This window comes from Numenius arquata, chromosome 9, assembly GCF_964106895.1.
Source record: "Numenius arquata chromosome 9, bNumArq3.hap1.1, whole genome shotgun sequence".
In the NCBI taxonomy this organism is placed as follows: Eukaryota; Metazoa; Chordata; class Aves; order Charadriiformes; family Scolopacidae; genus Numenius; species Numenius arquata.
Genome location: NC_133584.1, coordinates 17,778,996 through 17,793,244, shown reverse-complemented (window position 1 = coordinate 17,793,244; position 14,249 = coordinate 17,778,996). Strand labels below are relative to the sequence as shown.

At 40.5% G+C, this 14,249-nt stretch overlaps 1 protein-coding gene across 2 annotated transcripts in view; it reads right to left on the bottom strand.

Moving 5' to 3' along the window:
- The window catches only part of TRIP12 (thyroid hormone receptor interactor 12), an 81,919-nt gene extending 68,146 nt beyond the window's left edge, over positions 1-13,773 (bottom strand). The window contains exon 1 of one of the 2 annotated variants that reach the window (XM_074153384.1): positions 13,671-13,773. The gene's annotated coding sequence lies outside the window, so the exon portion shown is untranslated. Of the gene's footprint in view, positions 1-13,424; positions 13,459-13,670 lie in introns of those variants that run through there. The other variant, XM_074153383.1, reaches the window with a different exon arrangement.
- Positions 13,774-14,249: the final 476 nt, after the last annotated feature.

The window sequence follows — 14,249 nt, the reverse complement described above, 5'->3', positions numbered from 1 at the left end:
CCTCCTTACTATTTAAGACATTTAATAAAATGCACTAGTAAGGGAAACGACAAGCAACAAGATATTTAACTGGAGAGGGCAGCTTCATCACAATGCACAAAAGATCAACTCTTTACAACATTTGAGTAAAACAACATACAGAGAATGGAGTGGCTTCAGGGAAAGTTTAAAGAAATAATACAAAATAGACAGGCTTGTGAAGGAAGAGGGAAAATACCTGTAGGCCCAGAAGTGAGCACAGCTTCTTCCTTCCTTCCCCTCTGCACTGCACCTTATCATATTAAATGCAAAATTTAGGTATTTCATAAAGGCTGCAGCCTCTCTTAATCCTACATCCATTTTGCTAATCAAGGATACTCAGCTAGGAGCACACACCTCCCCATCCCACATAAGATTAAGGAACAATGAAGTGTTCTAGTAACCACAGTATCTTTACTACTTCTACTTCTCCACTTGAAGTCTTTGAAATAAGTCTTTACTCCCATCAATTATTTCCTAGAACCTCCAACCCTCATTAGCTACCAAAGACGCCAAATTAATTTTACTAACTTTGGGTCCTTCCTCTATGCTTTTCAAACTTCATTCACACTTTTTCTTTGTATTTAAAGGCTCCCCTGGCAGAACACTTTGGGGACATAGATACTGTGTACTGCAATTTTAAAACAGCCTGACCTGTCCAGCACAAACCTCTCCCACAGAACTGAAATGTAAATAATTCAAAAACATTGCTCAAACTTACAGTATTTATTAAGAAACAGTTTCAACTATTTCCTATTAAATGTCTATTTTGACTAATTCGGAAGTGGAGGGTACAAAGCTTCTAACATTGAATTTTCATATCAGCAGTCTGGTGTTGTAGTTTGAAATATCAAGGACAGCATATGCCATTAGCATATACTAATACAACAATATTTATTACATTAAACAGCTGCATGATAACAGTCTGAAAGTTTCAGGAGTGCTTTTTTTATTTTCAAGAAAAACATTTCAGATTTAGTATAGCAGTGTGTGTTTTATAATGGATACTTTTCTAATTAAAATGACAGTATAAACGTTCTGTACATAGTCAAGTATGACACATTCCAAGTCAAACACACCTTTTTTACAGCTCCATTAACTCTAAGCTTAATAGTGATTACACTTCCTTATACTGTTCATACAGGATTTAACTTACTACTAAAGTTACACTATAGACTAACCATAGGAGAGAAAACCCAAACAAGCCAGTCTTTAGGGCATCAGAGCTATCAGTTTGCACTATGCCATTTTTGAGTTGAACTCCAGTGCTATCTTCCAGAGAGCACCACAGTACTGATGGAAGCTAAAAACCCAACTAGATTTCTTGGGAGACATCCTAGTGAGTGTGGTCATCTAAAGTTAGAAAGGAAAACTACTTCCTCTAATCCAAAAATTAAATGAAAGTCTTATGTATTTGGTAGAAGCTAGTTTCCAACTATTACATATATTTATCTAAAGTGCCTACCTTTGAGTATGTCATTATTTCAAGCCCCTCTCTTACACAAATAACTCAGAAGGTACAGGGATAGAGTACAGTTACTAGTTTCACTCTAATGTGTGGGCTGGCCATTTTTATATTAGAATTCAGCAAATCAAACTTTAGGATATGGTCAAAAATATAGACAAATGCATCTGTACAAGTTGATATAGACAATTTAAAACCTGATAAATTGAACTATCACCAATTGTCACCAGTAAAAGCTTTCAAATTCTGCTGAAGCAACCTGAAATTAGATCAGCTTCCCCTCCAGTCTCCCACCACAAATGCTACTGTAATGCAAGTATAATGAACAAATCAGCTTACATGATAGCCAGTCACAAATGTGTATTTTGAAATTCTTCCCACCTCAAAGCTGGGCCACCAACCTTTACCAACCTCCCCAACAACACAGCAAACACACACCATAATTTTATTAAGCAGTAACAGACTACCTTGATTTTGGATGCACCTTGACTTAACTAAACTTAGACATTTAAATCACCATGTTCTACTATAGGTTGAGCTTCCACTTCTAGCTGCCAGAGGTCTGGACTTGCACTAGTCACTTTCTGCTTTTGATACTGTCAACAGAAAGACCAAACCCTTCTGAAGCAGGCTTTTTTAACAAGTTGGATAATACACATAAAGCAAAGGCAGGGACTTACAAGCCCCAACTCAGCAATGTCTCACACAAGCTACCTGAGAATCCATGGAAATACAGCAGTTTGCATCTTCTCTATTTGCCACACTCTGTGATCTCAAAGCAGCATTCAGGAGTCCATGCACACAACACTCTGGGTCCTTGAATTCCTTGCCTCAGCTGTTCAAAGCTTAAGCTCAGTGGCTTACCATCTTTAGAACACCTTCCCTTAACGGGACTAAGCACAGAGATCCCCATGGGAGCAACCACCTTTCATGGTGTAGCTATAACATTTATGACAATACAGCTAGAATCCGTGGTGTAAAACCTGAGTACTTATACATACTTTTGCACTTTGTTTTTTCCCCTCTTAGCCTTTAGCTGGCAACTAGATACTTTAGGCTAAATGTCAGGCATTTAAAGTAGTCCAAACAAAAGCGATCCAAAAATACAGTAAGGAAGAATTGTCCCTTTGCTTCAAAAGACAAACAAATAAAAAACAAACTACTGCTTAAAAAGAGATTCCCATTAGTGTTGACAGTATTTCCAGGCATAGACCTTCCTTTCCTGAGAAACTAAGATTTAAGACTGGTTCTTTCAAATACTTTTCACAGGACAGCCTACCTTCCTTCACTATATCACTAGTGCCATGAAACTGTATTTGTTTACTCTATGAATGCATGTAAATAGACACTCACCAAACCAGAGTTTAGCAAAAGAGTAATAGTCTTCATCAAGAGTACTTGTAAATTACAGCTTTCCACCCCTGTCAGTTTCAAAGCTGTGTTACTGCAAACACACTAGAGCAAGAGTATATTTGTCTGAAGTACTTACATCTTTTAGACACAGCTGGACTTAAAATATTCACACATATGAATGTGCAGTCATAGGCCCAATGCTGAGAAAAATAGTTTCTGTAAGCTATAGGTGCTTAAACATTTGTAACACTTGAAGGCAGGCAATAATCTTAAACTTGTGATGGAATTAGATATTGAACCTCAATTCATTACTGACATCAGAGGATTCCAGAAGTGAAAGATTTTTTTGACAGCAGAACTCAGGACGCTCGCTACTATTTTCAGGCTTATAGAAGAGAGATCATTCATTATCTTACTTCTGTTTTGTTAAATCCAAGACTATTTATACAAGCAATTGCTGCTAAGTAGCATCCAAACAGAATACATCACCATATGAGTCTAGCATAGGATTTGTAAAGATGAACAGACTACTACCCATAGAAGGAAATTATGAAATAAGATTAAAGCTTTATTATTGTTACAGCCTTGCTTACTTCAACATAACTACCCAGGTGACAGTGTTATCTAGAGCCAGAGCTGTTCCCTCAAAACTCCCATTTTTTCCAAAACTATTGAAACTTCTAAGTTCCCTTTCCTCTCCTCCTTCCCTTCCCCAAAATAGTAAGTACACATCAAAAATATGGAACAGCAAGTTATACTAATGAGACACTTGCAATGCCATGAAGTACAGCAATACCAAGTAGCATAGAGTTCCTATACTTCAGTACTAAAAACAAGGAGTTTTGCTGTAAGTCAAGCCTTTGTAAATTGACATAAGCATTAGTAACTACGTTCCAGTTACTCAGAGTGATACCGGAGGGGAAGGAGGGAGGGAGGAACCAATGTTTAGGTATATATACACCATTACAAACTAAGAATTCTCCAGTGCTTTTGTGCAAGTATTTATTCGGAATACTCTATCCCATCACAGTTGGTCTTGGTCAAGAAAGAAGAATTCCAGTTGAAAAAAGTACTCTTACAGGAGGTGACTAATAAAGCCCGTAATATTTAGCCTAGCAACAAAAGGGTTATACATGCTTTCTGCAAGTGCCAACCGTAAGACATCAAGACAAGAAAAATATTTAAAATGAAAGGATAGCATTGATACAGTTAGCAGGCAAAACAGTTGTGAGAAACTTTCAGGCTGGAAATTAGGTGATCTGCAATTTCAAGAAACAACATGCTGAAACAATGTCCCAGGAGGACTGAAGAACTAAAAAACCACATATAGAAACAAAACGAAACACATGCACTTACCCACTTTCTCAATGGCTGCAAGTTGGATTTGATGTACCAACAACAATAGCAGATTGCACCTTTGACATTATGAGGTCTCTCACTAAGCTTATTCCTAGACAGTAGTACTTCACTGTCCTTACAGACAACTGACAAATACCAAGTTCTGTTGTCCTGCTAGGCCCATCAACACAGAGACATGATGCTCACATTGCTCAGGACTGAGATGCTCAGGTACAAAAAGTACTTTGAAGGCTCAGTTCCCAGAAAAGGTTAGCAAAAAGATCAAAGTGGGGGTACTAAGGAAGTAACCAGAACACCATTCTCCCATTCTCGTTATCATAACGGCCACTCTCTCAGAAGCTAAAAGAAGTCAGAGAAGGACACTGCAAGGAAGCAAACCTGTATTATCTGCAGTTTGTGAAGCCTTTCTTGTCCTGTCCCATGGTACCTATCACTGAAACTCTGTTGTGACTAAGGAAAGAAAACTTGTTCCCACACCTTCTGCTGGGAAGGAGGGGGAAGTCAGAAGATAACTCTCCACAAAGCAAATTATTACAATAAGCAGCAAGTTCTAGGATTTAAAAATAAAAAACCACAAACCATACACCACACTTTTGGATAGGGCTATTCTATGCAGAGGTTGTTTATCCACCTTGATCCTTCTATTGCTGTGTCACTCTGTGCCCATATGTTCACATTTGATATCTCCCAAATGCGTGGGGGGGGGGGGGGAGGGTGTGGAGGGGGGAGGAAAATATGCCAAAGCTGATACATTCAGAAAACCAAACCAGCTACTTGATTTTTTTGGAACCAGCAGAACAAAACACAGGAATGCTATGAAAATGTAGCAGAGATTTTGTATTTGAGTTATGAACAACATTCAAGACAACTGGTATTTCAGAATGGGTTACAGAACAGAGAAAGTCAAAATACTGATTTAGCTCTGTTCGATCAATTAACAATTAACAACATCACCTATCTAGTTTTAAATTGCCTCTTACTGAGCTGACTTTCCAAATAACCTGCCATAATTTTGTTGAAGGAAAACAATATTGCCAATCTAAAAAAAAAAAAAAACCTGTAAGGAAGAAACCATTTCTTAGTTGAAGGGGAACAGATTTTAGATGAAAACACATCAAGTAATCTTGTGATAGACAGCAACACACTGGGCTTACTTCTGATTAAGTTTTTTAAATGCTCCAACACCACTAAAACAAGATTAAATTTAATTGCATTAATAGTACAGGTGAGATTTAATAGGGTTTCTAGTCATTTTGAGCAGCCATGAAACTGCAACAATGAAACAAACACCACAAACAGAAGCAACACTAGTTTAGAACAGTTAGACTGCTAAGAACAAGTTGAGGGAGTTGACAAAGTGGTTCTGGTGGCACTACAGGTGTTGCCAACAGGAAGCATAGCTACAATTTAAGTGCAAGATCCCAACCTGATAGAAACTCAGACTTCATCCGAACAAAATACAGTAAGTATTTAAAAAGAGTTTTGTAAAATAGATGATACAACTACACTATGCTTATCTATTGACTTAAGAAACCTAATAGGAATCTATTTAAAACTACAATAATAGTTTTAACAGCTTTCAGCTAAGTGTGTAACAGAGGAAAAAGCCTGATGCGCCCAGGGAAAAATACTTTACTCAAGACAACCTCTGGCAGCAACAAAGTATAGCGACAAGTGTGTCCATTGCATTGTATTTTGAAAGTGACAGATTAAGATTACTTTGCTTGCCGCTTCAGCTGAATCTCATAGGCAGCTTAACATTTATTTAAAGTGTCATCTCAAAAATTAACTCACTGCTACATTTGTATTTACCTCAGGTTTCCAAATATGCAATTCTTAGGTTCTAGCTTACTCAAGTTCATCGGCATACAGCACAGTTAAGTCAGAATCTTCAGTACCCATACTGTTCCAACTCCAGCTTGGTTTCAGCAGTATGTCAAGAATCCCTAAACTACTAAAAAAAAGAAAGGAAGTCCCATACTTACTAATGTGGCCATAGTACTCAAATATTTAAACGTTAATGAAAGGCACTTAAGTGGTTCCCTTCCTTCACATACTGAATGCCACAAAGTTAATCTTTCCTCTTCACAGTTAACTTGAAGAGAGCTCAGTTTCCACTCTCTCCATGGAGTATTCAAATTTGCAGATTGAGGTGTGCAATAGCATTTCTCTTAACAACATTTCTTCAGATTCTAGTTACAAAGTGCTGGTTAAAGTTTTGAGCTGGAGTCCTGTTGTCAAGAGTTTAGTATAAAACATGGCTATGTTCAGTTGCAAGTCTAAAAATACCTGAGGTAAATGAGAAATAAGGAGTATGCAGCAGAACTTAAAAGCTGTCATACAAGAAATATGAAAAAAGCATATTTGCTATTTTATTTCTGGCAAAGAAATACATTTGTTCTTCTGCCAAGCTTTTTGTAACCGAGTAAGGGAGTGAAACTAACTTTTAATCCATAACCTTCTGGTATAATACAGGTCTTCATTTTTATTACCGGTGTTTTATTGTAGAAAGCTACCTGCTAAATAAATCAGGCAGAATACTACCAGCGTAAGATATAGCAGCATGCATTGTCATTACATAATCATGAAAAACATTGTGGAATAGACTGTAGCAGATCTTTAAAGCACAACTTTTAGCACTTGGAATCCTGGCTTAAAGTTTGCCCAAGTTATGCAGCTTCCACCACTTTCTTTAAATGAGATACAGTTGAAACAGTATTGCATTTTTATGTACACCAATGGTATTCCTGTCCCTTCCATTAAGTGAATCCATTTATTTTGATTACTCGTGTTATTTAAAGAACTGAAACCTAGCTATGCAGCTTCTTCTCAGGTGCTATTCACTCAGGCTTATTCACACAGACTATCAATGTCTGCAAGCTCTTGTTCAAGTTAGTGATTTTCCACCTTCCCCTCGCCCCTTTACAACTGATGAGTTCATCACACTATTATAGACAAAACAACCACAAAAGTCAAAACAAGTGAAGTTTTAAAAAGAAATTTTAGTTCCCAATCAGTAACTTGATTACAATGGAGTATACCCTCAAAATAAAGAGGAAGACAACGTTCACTAAGGAAGAGCTCCAAGTTTGTATTCAGCATACAGCCTATTAATATGCACCTTCAGTTACTTTCTTCATTAGTTCTCTTTACATGCATAGCCACATCTCACCTGTGATCAGAAGGTTCAGTTACATTGCACACACCTTCCAGGAAAGGAAGCTCTCTATACTGAATAAGCTAATTACATAAGGGATTTGACATTAGAAGACACAGAACATTATTAACATGGATAAGATGCCATCTTCTAGCCCTGATGTTAGCCACATCTTACAATATTATCTTGTCCAAAAATAGATATCTACCACAGATTCATATTCTACAAAGGTAAATGATGTAAAGGCAGCTTTTCCTCACTAACTCCAGGCATTAAAGTAATCTAATAATTATACCAGTATCAAGAACATTTAATGCAAGTACCTTGATTGTTTGGGAGGGGGAGCGTGTGTGCATGCACATGTGTGGTTTTCCTTTTCTTTGGGGTAGGCATCGGGCATTGTTGAAGCCTACCATCACTAGTGTTACTATGCACTGTTTACATCTGCCCTTTTTTGGTGCCTCAACTCATTTGTATTGCTCCTAAAAAAAAAAAAATCATCTTTTCAACTTAGGAGATACTACATAAGTATATTTTTGATTTCCACATTTATTTACCTGTACTTCTACATCTAAGCAGTACTAGACTAAGAGAGAAGGTGCAGAACAGACCTCAAGCACATAAAAGCCCACAGTGCAGAGAGAAGATCATTACTCCTACCCAGAGTGGCTAAGACAAACCATAATGAGCTCATTGCAAGGCAAATAAGACAGAAGTTAGCCATGGAGAAAGACGAAGGAGAAAAAAACAGCATGCATGCTTTCTGAAAGCAAAGATAACATAAGACTCGACCTAGTTAACTTGGAGCATAAGTAGGTACCAGATGACCTATAAAGGTTTGTCTTAGGCATATTTTTCCTAATGGTTTTACCTTTAGGAACTACCCCTAAAAATCAAAGTAAAAATTCTTCATTACAGTTACTGCTCTGCATTAGTAACAATTGATATTAACCATGCTTTAAACACACAATAGTAGCCAGCCACAAATCTGAAGGAGAGGCATCTTGCTGGTATTGAGTCTAATGCCCATCTCATGACTAGACAGCTGTCTGAAAATGTAACACCTTTGTCCTCAAGTAACACATGTACATCAGAATATAAAGAACATGTTTATATTATTTCATTTCCACCTTTACAAAAGTCTAGCAAGTAGTTACCCTTTTTTATGCTAAGTTTACTTATTGGATGTTATGCAATAAAACAAGGGTTGTCAGTAACAAGTTACTCTTAAAGCAGAATAAACATGAAACATACCTTCCCTTTCAGATCTTAAAAAAAGCCTTCTTGTTCAAGAAGTACCAGGGACCTCAGCTTCCATTTTGAAATACCAAATTGCTCCCTGCAACTCAAGGTTCACATTCCAGGAGATGACTCAGACCCTTTCATACCTTTTTAAGAATGTCAAATCTTTGCAGTTCAGCATGTGCACTTTATTGTGGACACCATCACAGAACAGACCAACCCATTCAGAAAACACTGAGAAACTGATTTCCCCTCCACTCCACGAGACAGCACTGTACTGCTACACGTTATAGAATCCTTGCAGTTTCTGCTCCACACATACCTTGAAGTTTGTTGGGTTTGGGTTTTTTTCTCCTTTCCCATCATCCAAGATGGAGCTATTTCATCAGCACAGTGATCAGTGAAAAACTATTCATTCAACAGTAGATAAAGCCAAGTGGTGAGCAGGGCCAAGTGACCTACAGAGGTCCTTTCCAAATTGACTTACTATATGAATCATGACAAGAGAGGCTTTTTTGGAGCAACTGAAGGCAACTACAGCTTGGAAATCATTGCTAGTACTTCTCAGGCATCTTTAATATTGAAGTCCAGTATTAGATCACTATAATTAACTTTGCTGATAAACACCTAACTCTTCCAGTTTTTCCTATCTTAAAGTCCTCACTTCAAAAGCTGACTATCTATTGCTCTTATACATGGCAGCTTTCTGCCATATTTGTACTGAGTATGCTCATGAGTCAAGTAAGACTGGCAACAGTCAGTACATTGCAAGACAAGCCTTATTATAGACAGTGAGAGTAAACAGATTGGTTATGTGTGCTCGAACCCTGGCTGCCAGACAGAAGTAAAGGAGAACATGACTGCATGCTTACACAGACTCTACCAAGTTGGGGAGAAAAGTTTTATCACACAGCAGGATTAAGAGAACAACTGTTCTTCAAAACTAACCTTTGCACTAAAGCAACCATCACTGTTATCCAAAAACACGCAGTGGAGAAGCTGGTTGACGTAGCACTGCCCTTCACACTGACTGTACACTTGGTATCATGCGTACCTAGAAATTTTTAATTTACCAAAGACTGCTGAATTCATGTTTTAAAGTTAATAATTTTGTTAGAAAACACATCCTGATACAAGCAGCTACATAAAAATATTTTGTCATACTTGATCACCAGAGAGAAGTCTAAAAATAGTTTTGCTCCTTGAGAAACATTATTTCATGTAAATTGGAAAAAAAATATCAGGAAGGAAAAAAAGAGTTAATGTGACTTTGTTTTGCAGTTACCAACCTCATGTCCTGAATTAAAACTTCGCTGTGAAAACGCTCAGCAAGAAGTTGGTTCATATACTGCCATAAATCTACTGTAATACTATATACAGATTAAAATATTAAGAGCAAATTCAAAGTATTGCTTCTTCAGAAAAATAAACTCACTGACTCAAAGGTAATATGTTACCCTACCAAAAAAATTCAGATGCACTACTACCTTCAGAGTCAGTACCAAATGGGGCAGTGACAGCTTGATGAAAAGTTTCCACTATTAAGGATGTCAGAGAGCCCACAAAGTGTTTTATAGGGAGCATTACTAATTTGGCAGGCGATGAACAGGACACAGATAGTCCAACATGCCAATGGGAGATCCCAGGAACATTCCAGGTTAAGTTTTTGACAGTGTGATACTATACCATGTTGTACAACTTTGGGATTTGATTATACTTTGTCACAATAATTTAGTCTCAGTGTGACAGAAGACAGACCTGTGATCAGAAGTGTTCTACATGATGCTTACTAATTAGCTTGTTCAAAAATATAGCACAGCCCATAAACATAAAAAGAACACAGATAGTTCTGAAATTCACTAACACTGCAAATTAAGTACAAATATGTTGGTTAGTCAAACAATAACTTTCCTTCTCGTGCTTCAGCTTCATTGCACAGAAAAAAAAAATAATTTAGATTACCTTCCCGGATTATCTCAAAGTAAATAACTGTACTTATCAGAGATAAAAGGACCCACATAAAAATTCATCATGGCTTCTTTCATGACATAAAAGTCAACTGTATTACGTTTTTGCTAAACTGCTGCAGAAGGACTAGAGCATCTTTGTTGCCTATAGCTTTACACCTCAAATTCAGGAAAGATTCAAGAACAAGTTTTCATTACATTTTTTTTCCTATAATATTTGCATTCTGGGTTTGAAGGCACACAGTCGAAGTGCAACATAAAAAGAAAAATAAAAAATGAACTTGTGTATGATTCCTGATTGAGAATGACACTTCTGATTATTCATTTACTGGGAAGATACAAGTTGTTTCCCTAATGGTCAGTTTGGCCTGAAGAACTTTTGCAAGACATCAAAAGACTCCATTTTCATAAGCCTCTTACTCAACAGGTTAGCACTCCTACTGAAGTAGATCTGCTATATTAATAAGTAGTAATGCCACACTGTGGATGACCTACAATTTTTCTGCTAAGACCTGTTTAGGTTCCTACCTATGAAGCCACCTGGAGACTGAAAAACAGTCAGACTTAAAATTGTCAATTTAAGCTTACTACTCGCAATTTTTTCAGAGACACCATAGTAGGGAAGTAAAAAAAAAACCCACAGATTATCTATATCTCTATGAGAGCAGGATACACCAAACAAAAACTAAAAATACCCTTCCATTTTAAGATCAAAAGCAGTACAGAATCAAGACACTCACAATCAGATACACTTTACAAATATAGAAACTATTACAAATTAAAAGCATATGTTTCTGAAAACTAGAAGTATTATTTACGTTATTTACTTACCAGAAGAATGTTTTTAAATTTCTTAGTTGAAATATAACATTAATTGTTAAAATATTAGCTGCAAAAAAGTGAAATACTAATATTTTCATAAATACATTTAGTCCCTATCAATATTTATTAAGTAGGCAATCAAACAATGGAAAGGTATACAGTTATTTTTCAAGTACTGCTTTCATGTTCATTATGCAAATTTGTCTATATATATATGTAAAAAAAAAAATATATATTTGAAAGCTTTTGATGTAATGAAAAACCCTCATGAAACCGAGCACCAAATCAAATACCAAAATAACACCCTTGTACAATTAGAAGTCTAGCATTAGGGGTGGGAGGGAAGAAAGAGAGAGAAAAAACTGGAGAGAATATACCAGAGATAAACAGAAATAATCACAGCAATGCTTGCAGCTTTTAGTCTTACAAAGAAAGTACATCCACAGTGACAGTTTCCCTAAGAAAAGTCCATAAAATTAAAGTCATTAGAATTCCTCTTCTTTCTCATTACGAAGGATGTACTTCATATTTGTCAGGTGGTAACTACTTAACTCGTCTTTCTGACAGTCTTTAAAGCACCAGGAAGCTCAATATTCATAACACACACAATACATAAACTGTGAAAGTTACCCTGTTTGAGTAAAGTTTTGTGTTATGGTGTTGGAACCTCTGGATCAATATTATTTCTGCTGAACATGGCAGAAAAAAAAACTAAACAGTCTTTTGGAAAAAAAAAAAATATTTCAAATTAAATTATTGGATTGCTACACATAATAAAACCACCCTCAGAACAAACTGCACACACTCTAAAAACGTTCCCAAGTTGCATGCCAGACTTACAGAATAAATTTAGGCCAGTACCAAGCACTCATTTCTTCCCCGTGTGTAAATGCGACACAATCGGGCCTCACATGCAGGCCTCTCTCTCCAATACAGGCAGGACCTTTGTTCAATACGTCGATGTTTTTCCCCCAAAGCCCTTGACATAACTTTCCATTCTTTCCCCTATTATTTTCCGGTTCACAGTCTAGACTTTCGGACTCCCGTTCTGTGAAAACCCCTGGCTGTCGAGAAAGCCAGTGCACTCGGAAAAGGGGGATGGGGGGAGGGGGGGGGGAAGGGGGAACAATAAAAAAGTTGAACAGCAGGAAGACGGGCCTACAGGTCTGGCGAGAGCCCCGGTATGGGTTTGTTTGCCAGCCCCAGCCCACCACAGCGGTACCTAGGGAGGCGGCGGTGCCACCAGCCCCTCGCAACTTCTCCCACTCCTCGGCCCGCCCCCCCCCCCCCCCAGCCCCACCGGGGAAGGGGAAGGAGGAAGAGGCAGGCAGGAAAGGCAGAACCCAGCGTTTGATCAGCCTCCAAGTACGGCGCATTATGCAAGCGAACGCGAGGACCGGGCAACTTGCTTCTTGACTGTGAAAGCAACAAAAACATCGGCTCTAAAACATTAACTGGGAAAATAAACCCCTCCTGTAGGCAGCCAGCACTGTAACTCCGGCCCTACAGGCGCCTCCATTCTCTTCCCACCTTCTTCCTTCCCCCCCCCCAAAAAAAGCTTGTAAAATATGGACGTCGGCCGATTATTTAGCATTTTTTTATCGAACCAGACAAGGGGAGGAAAAGAAGAGTTGCTATTTTTTCCTTTAAGATATTTGATAGCTCCTTCAGGGGTGGTGGGGGGGAAAGAAACAAAAAAAAAAAAAAAAAGGAAAAAAAGAGGGAGCCATTAGGGAAAAGGGGGCCAACCGGAGTGGGGGAGGGAGACGGCGGGGAAGGGCATACAAATCGGCACGGCAGTGTCAACACTGACACTGCCCTTTTGTATCGGCAGCGACCCAGGGCCCGGAGCGGGGAGGCCCGGGCGAGGCGAGGCGGCAGCCCTGCCCGGCGCCGGGGGGGGGGAAGAGGGGATGTCCCTAGAGCGGGCTCCGGTGATTGCCTGGCCATTTTGTCGGCTCCGTTTCCACCCCTTCTCTCCTCACCGAGGGCCCCCTCCCCATTATACACCTCCGGGCCCCCACCACACATATACACTCACCAGCGCGGCGTCGTGTCGTCCCTGTCTCCCCACTGCCCCCCCCCCATCCGCAACAATGCTCCGGGATGGCGCTGCTCCGCTCCCCTCCCCCTGCCCCGGGCCGCCGGGAAGGGCAGCTCGGCTAATGCCGGGGATGACACAACAGGCCCAGCCGTTCGGCCCGGAGGCTGCCGAGGGGCCCAGCGCCACGCCGCCCCACGCCCGCCTCCGCGGCGCCCCCTGAGAGAGCGGAGAGGCCCCAGGTACCTAGTTTGTCCCGATGCGGCCTCCGCAGACGCTCCGTGCCTCCCCTCCTCCCGGCAGCAGCCGCCTTCTCTTCCCTTCAATTATCAGCTGAAGCCGCAGCACCGAGCAGCGCCTCGCCCGCCGCCTCCGCCGCCGAACCCCTTCCAGCGGCGCGAGGGGGAGGCTGCGGGACTACTTTCTCCCGGCGCCGGGGCACCGCCGGGGCCTGCACGCCCCCCCCCGCCCCCGGCCCGACGGGCGGCCCCTGCCCCGGCTGCCGCCCCCCGCGCAGCCCCCGCCGCGGCCGTCTGCGCGCCTGGCTCCCTGCGCTCGGAGGGGTCGGTGTTCGGCGTTCGGTATCCCTCCGCCGGGGTCGTCACCCCTGGGTCCGCGCTGAGCGTCTCCCCGCGGGTGCGGGCGGGGGGCGCGGGAGGGAGGCGGAGCTCGGCGGGGGAGCAAGGCTCTGCTAGCGGTGGGGGCGAAGACCCTAACCGGCCACCGCACTGCTACCGGCCCTGCTCCTTTAAGAGGGGGCTGGGCTGCCAGTGACCCCGCGTGATGTCCGCCTCTTCCTGGTTGCCATAGACACCGCCTTCCAGC